The following is a 7072-nucleotide window of genomic DNA, read 5'->3' on the forward strand; positions in this document are numbered from 1 at the left end:
CTTTGATGTTTTATAATCATTTTATATCATTTTTTGGTACTAACCTATTGACATAGTGCCTAGTGTCAATTCCTGTTTTTCCATGTTTTTTACATTGCAGGAAAACAATATCAAACGGAGTCCAAATGGCACGAAACTTTACGATGATTTTTATGGGCCAAAAGGAAGCAGATGGGCCCTGGTTGCACCTGGGGGGTGCCCCAAGGGGGCACAACCCACCGGGGCACGCCAGGAGGCCCTGGCGCGCCCCGGTGGGTTGTGCCCACCTCGGGTGCCCCTCGGACCGCCTCTTTGATTGGTGCCTCTCCGATGATGCGTGAGTAGTTCTTTGTAGACCTTCGGGTCCATAGTTAGAAGCTAGATAGCTTCATCTCTCTCTCTTTATCCTCTCGTTTTCATCTCCCACACTTCACAAAAATTTGCCGTTTTAGTCGCCCTCTTTTTCGTTCACCGTTTTCTTATCAGATCTCATGTTTGCTTGTGTTGCCATGTGTCCTCTATTTGCTTGCATCTTCGCTTGCTAAAAATAAATTGTTATGGAACCTCATCCACTCTCTAATCTTTTCAAGAGATCCAACTATGATGAACCCATTGCTAGTAAATTGAGTTCACTAGATTATCTTTATGAAGTTTTGCTTGAGATTCATGAATCAGAAAATTGTGATGAAGAAATTTATGAAGTGACTCATGATAGCTCCTTGAATGAAAATCTTGATTGCAATGATTTTACTATAAATTTTGTTAATGTTAATTGTTCTAATAATATGCAAAACCCCAAGCTTGGGGATGCTAATTTTGATATGTCCACTACTTATTCCAATGATCATGATTGGGGTGATTCTTTTTATGATCTTGAAAATTTGTTTATGCCTGATGATGGATATGATATTAATAATAATGTTTGCAATAATATAAAAAACTAGATGATTTCCCCGCGCGTTGCTGCGGAAACTATTGCTTAAAATTGACGTTTTACTCCACAAACCAACTCTTCTAAAAGGAACAGCAAAATGATTAAGATTCTCTTTTGACATACATACATTAGAACTGTATTACTGTAATGGTACACATGAAAGATCGATCTTGCTACTTGTATCTTTCAAAATTTATCCCGCAAAATAAAGTATCTTTCAAAATTTGGAGAATAGACGTACAAAATATAATCTGCGGACCAACTTTCAAAGCTTCAACTGAAACATCACCACCTAGCTATTACCCATGTCTTGATTGTGCAAAATCTCAATCATAACTCACATGTGCATTTACTTTGGTTCATCTGCATACAACAGTAGGTAAACAAATATCATTAGTCCAGATAGAATCGTAAGGTTCCGCTTTCTAAACATATCTACAATCTTTAGTTGTAACTTACATGTTTCATTTGCGAGCTCCTCTTCTGACTAATATTATGGATTGCAACAATGAAGGAAAATGAACATCCACTGATATGTGCATTACCTTCATAACATCTCCTTCTCCTGGCCAAGCTGACGCTTCAGTCGGCTGTTACTGCTGCTAGACACAACATGTTGTGGGTGTTCATCAGATGGAGATGCAGAATAGCAGAGGAATATTACGGCTCAGACCCTCGGGCTGATAGTTCAAGGACCACATAAAAACGAAGCAAATCAAAATACTGATAGAGAGACTAATAATTTGCAGAAGAATCAAACTCCATACCTCTTTTATTATTTATAATTTGAATTGTACAACCTAAAATTTGTATAAGCCTATGACACCAGGAACTCTTCAGTATGACTACAAATGAAATGAGCAAAAGCAACACATGGATGTTCAGGAAACTTAAGTCTTTGTCTTAAGAGGCCATACATATTTTTCATATTTTCAGTGATCTATCCTCGACCATGCAATGATGGAATTATAGAATAATCTATTTTACGCATCAATGGTATATTATCTTTACCTTAAATCTACATGGAACATTTACATAGACTGAAGTATTGAGGAATTATTTTGGAATTCCGGCAAAGAAAGGAAGCGAGCCATGATGATTGCCAGTAAAATATGTATATGGCTTGCCTCAGAAACATAAATTCGCATATTCCTCCACACTGTTACATGTATGGGAAGTAAACATCAGTAAGAAAAAAATATTAGAGAAAAGTTAAAGAGTTAGACTGCACCAAGTAACACTTCGCTACAAAATTGGTTGGGTTACTTTGTTTACTAGCTAGCACACAATGTTTATAATCTGTCCACCAGAAACATAAAAAAAATACAAATCATTGCAAAATTTCAGCAACTTCTGTTTGTAGCCAGGGGTTTCAGTGACTTCAGCACTCCCTATTGTGTGTATACATCAAGATCTCTAACAAAAATAGATCGAAAGAGATAGAGGCTACTTACAGATCATGCCACAGGAGCACACATCCTAGTTAAATAGCAATGGGAATACAATGTTTCTTGTTAACCTGGGACATGGAACAATGGATGGATGCACAATGTATCAGAATCAGTCAAATATAGTAGCTTAACATTTTAGCACATCAAAAGAGCATAATACAGGAAAACACCATAATAATCAGTTCTTGTCTAATCTCGGTGGGGCATAATGTCACTATTAGTATGTAGTGATATATTGATCCTAAATAAGTTGACATGGAGCAGTATTGTCATAATCTAGCTCTAGATAGCCCCATAGGACATGATCCATTAAAATATGTAGTAAACATTTGATACTTCCATTCAACTATCTGCAAGTGATGCCTCTACAAACAACCCAATATCACCATAAGCATTCATACAATAAATAAAGGAAATCCCAACATAATCACCATTAGACGAAAATGTGGAGAACATGCATGTTTTAATTTGGCTGCTTCTGTAGCATTTGCCTGCCTGCATACAACATAGCAAAGAGTAAAATTCTGCATAGATATGGCTATCTGAATATTCACCAAACCTGAGAAATTGGAGATGCCAGATCATAAACATAGCTATCTGAATGTACATCAAACCTGACAGAGAAATTGGAGGCGGCAGATCAAGAGGAGGACAGGACTGGCTCAGGGATCATCCATCGACCACTTTCAAAGAAGATCAACAGTAGTGCAACCTGCAGCTTATAGCTTTTTCCAACAAATAAAATCAAGTGTGTAGTTCAATGTTGTGCCAATTAATTGTGAACAGAAACATATTGACCGCTTCCAACAATTCAATCCAAACGCCTTGAATCTAATCTGGTGCATAAACAAATTCAATATGTAGAAAGCAAGATGCAAGAGTCCATGGATTGGGGATTAATAAACACATCACTATGCTCGAGGAGTGAGAGGAGCTGCTAGCGAATGAAGGCCCGAACATGTACCAGGGTTCAGATTCATCGAGCAACCGGCCACGATGGTGCGGTGGCAACTGTGAGGGCTCAAAATTCACCCTGTCCTATACATGTACCAACAGGAGATGCACACATTGACAGCAACGGTTTCAGATTCACCGAGCATGCGGCCATGAGGTGGAGTGGCGACGGAGAGGCCTTGAAATTCGCCCTATCCAGTACATGTAATACCAGCAGGATGCACACGTCGACGGCGAGGCTTAAATTCATGTTGATTTTTCAGGGCCGTAAATTAACAAATCTCGAGCAGGACGCGGACAGCTTGCTGTGCTGGGGATGAAAGGAATGGATAAAATGAGGAGGGGAAGAACTCGGTCAGGGGCATTGGCACCAAATACCTGAGATGACGGCCGATGGTAACGGAGCTGGTCCACTTCTCAACAGAGAGAGCTATCTGTCGGTTCTTCTATGGCGAATATGGGCGCATTCGCATGCGGTCCAAAGAGAAATACCAGATCGTAAGCAACTGAATCGATAGAGTAATTGCGTAGTGGGATTTGATGGAGATTGGAGAAGATGAAGAGGGAGGGGAAATCCGCTGCCGTGGGGAACTGGTGAGGCGCTGCGTTTGGGAAGGGTGCGATGGGAATTGCCAGAGGCGGAAAGAGACGTCCGTGGGAAGCTCTCTGGTCGGTCCCACCAGCAGTAACCGAAGCTTATGTGGTTGTTTTGTACTATAGTGGGTCCCACATGTAAGCCTCTAACTAAACGTTGATGTGGCGATGCTGCTGATGTGGATAGGCTGCATGTCAAGAGAAATACCATAGTGGGGATGAACTATTTAAGTATTATAGATGTGTTTGGAAGAGTGTCACGTTTAGGTATTAATGATCCCACTACCTTGGAGAATTATCAATCTTGTGATTTTTTTGATAAAAGTGGGTTTGGAGATGTCATGACTTTATTTGATAATAAAAGTGGGTTTGGAGTGTCAACTTTGTATGCATGTGGATCATGTAGAAAATATGTTATGCGATAGATATATTGTTGAATTTGAATATGATCCCACATATAATTATTATGACAGAGGAAAATATCGCGGTAGAAATTTTCATGTTACTAAATCACCTCTCGTTATGTTGAGACTGCTTTTGCTTCTTTCTTCTTGCTTGCATATGCTAGTTTTTGCATTCTTTGATAATTCATTTTCCTATAAAATTCCTATGCATAAGAAGTATGTTATACTTAAATGTGTTTGTCACATGTTTCATGATGCTCTCTATGTGTTTCAATTATTATATTTCGTGTGAGCATCGTTGAAATCTTATGCCTAGCTAAGGGCGTAAAACTATAGCGCTTGTTGGGAGTCAACCCAATGAATAAAATTTAATTTTTATTTTTGCTTTCTATTCTTGAGTGTTAGCAAAATTGTGGTACTGTAATAATTGTGTTTTTTATGTTTCAATTAGTGTTTGTGTCAAGTAAAGCCTTTAGGATCTTCTTGGGCAATAGTTGTTTGATCTTGCTGAAAAAATAGAAACTTTTACGCTCACGAAATTAATTTTAGTTTTTTACAAGAGGGAGACAAAATACCCATTCCAATTGCAGTTTATCAATATAAAAATTTCTCAGGTCTTCCTAATTTTTCAGAGTTTTTGGAGTTACAGAAGTATTCGAAATATTCAGATTGCTACAGACTGTTCTGTTTTGACAAATTCTATTTTCTTTGTGTTGTGTGCTTATTTTGATGGCTCTATGGTTTTCATTGATGAGCTTTTGCCATATAAAAATTATAATATATTAGATATAATACAAAAACAAAATATGAATTGGTTTGACACAACACTTATAGTAGTGGTTTATTATTCTCATACTAACGGATCTCACGAAGGCTTTGTTGAGTTTTGTGTGATTGAAGTTTGCAAGTTTTGGGTTATCTTATGATGGATGAAGGAAGGATGTAAGAGCCTAAGCTTGGGGATGCCCCGGTATCCCAAGCTATTATCCAAGAATGAGAAACCAACTAATCTTGGGGATGCCCCCGAGTGGCATCCCTACTTCCTTCCAACAACTATCGGTATTTTACTCGAGACTATATTTTTATTCGTCACATGATATGTGTTTTGCATGGACCGTCTTGTATGATATGTGTCTTTGCTTGTTTTATTTTGAGCTTTAAGTTAACAATCCTTTCTGGACACACCTATTTGAGAGAGCCAAAATTATATCATGACTTGTTAGAATTACTCTCTATGCTTCACTTAAATCTTTTATGAGCTAGGACTTGCTCTAGTGCTTCACTTATATCTTTTTGAGCACGGTGTGCTTAGTATTTTCGAAGAAATGCTCTCTTTATTCACTTAGATTTGTTTGAGAGTTAGTAAAATTTTGAAAAAAATTATCTTGCTTCACTTAAATTGTTTTGAGAGAAAGAAAATTTGTTATGCTCATGATCTTCACTTATATTTGGTTGAGCTTATGAAAACCAACACATGAAAATTAGTCCAAAAGTGATAGATATCCAAGAAGGATAAAGAAAAGAAAATGTCATGAAGATCATTGGACAAAACAAACTTGATTCTTAGTAATATTTTTGAGATGTGATGATGTGATATGTGAGTTGTGTTGATGAGTAATTGTGCTCTAGTAAGAATATGGGTGTTAAGGTTTGTGATTCCCTATGCATGCACGAAAGTCAATAGTAATGCAATTAAAATTATATCCTACTTGTGGTGCATTATTTGGTGTTAATTATGCTTAATGCTTGCTTAGGAGATTATTCATTTCTTGGTTGGTCGCTTCCCAATCTTTTGCTAGCCTTCATTTTGCACTAAGTATGACCTCTACTTGTGCATCCAAAATCCTTTAAACCATTTTGCCACATGAGTCCACTATATCTACCTATATGCAGTATTCTTTTGCCGTTCTAAGCATATTTGCATGTGCCATCTCTAATTTTCAAAATAAACTTCTCTTTTCTATGTTTGTTTCGCTCGCGGAGCGGTGAGGGGCGGATAATATGTTCCATGCTAGATGTGTTATTCTCAAGATGAGTGTTTATTCACTTATCATTGCACGAGAGTAAGGCAAAGGTATAAGGGATGCCCAGTCCCGAAATGCAAAAACAAAAATGAATTTACTTTATGTTGTCAAATAATAAATTCCTTGGAAAGTGTTGGTATGGAGGGCACCTGTGGATACGGTTAGCCATGGAAAGTGAAAGTTATGGTGGAAAAGGGAATAAACTTTATTTTCTGTTTGGGAACCGCCTATGATATATCTATGCATGGAAAGTATTGTGAACTCTTAGTCGTTTTCGTTGGTGGGATGGATACACCTCCCAAAATGTTTTTATCTCAATTTTTTCTCCTTGAGCTCTGGCACCTCTAGAAATCCCTACTTCCATCTGCGAAGGGTCTATCTTTTACTTTATGTAATTTTTATTTTGAAATTTGAGTCTCCATCTTCTCTTATAAAAATCACCAACTATGAGGCAATATGATCGTGCTCAAGTATTGGGTGTAGTTAATATTCGAGTGTGTTTCTTGAATGATCGATGTTTGAGCATCATGGGCTAGGGATAACTTATTTTAGCATTGATATTTCGAAAGGCATGGTTGCTTGTTGATATGCTTGAGTATCTAAATTATTATGTCAAAAGTAGACTATTGCTTTGAATGATATAAAAGTCCAAATGTCCATGCTATAAAGAAAAGAATATGATATGACTTGATGAACAACACTCCACATCAAAAATTCTGTTTTTATCACTTA

At 37.4% G+C, this 7072-nt stretch overlaps 1 long non-coding RNA gene across 7 annotated transcripts; it reads right to left on the reverse strand.

The window, feature by feature from the left end:
* Positions 1-1001: 1001 nt before the first annotated feature.
* LOC125526502 lies at positions 1002-3967 on the reverse strand. Of its 7 annotated transcripts, XR_007291727.1 has the most exons (4): positions 2796-3967; positions 2368-2432; positions 1459-2072; positions 1002-1276 (listed from the first exon to the last, which is right to left on the reverse strand). It is a non-coding gene; the product is annotated as an uncharacterized LOC125526502 (long non-coding RNA). The 7 variants fall into 7 exon arrangements; XR_007291726.1 differs by having other exon boundaries at positions 1459-2432; XR_007291724.1 differs by having other exon boundaries at positions 1459-1593; positions 2368-3967.
* Between the last annotated feature and the right edge of the window lie 3105 nt (positions 3968-7072).

The sequence above is a fragment of the Triticum urartu genome, unplaced genomic scaffold (genome assembly GCF_003073215.2).
Source record: "Triticum urartu cultivar G1812 unplaced genomic scaffold, Tu2.1 TuUngrouped_contig_10329, whole genome shotgun sequence".
Classification (NCBI taxonomy): domain Eukaryota; kingdom Viridiplantae; phylum Streptophyta; class Magnoliopsida; order Poales; family Poaceae; genus Triticum; species Triticum urartu.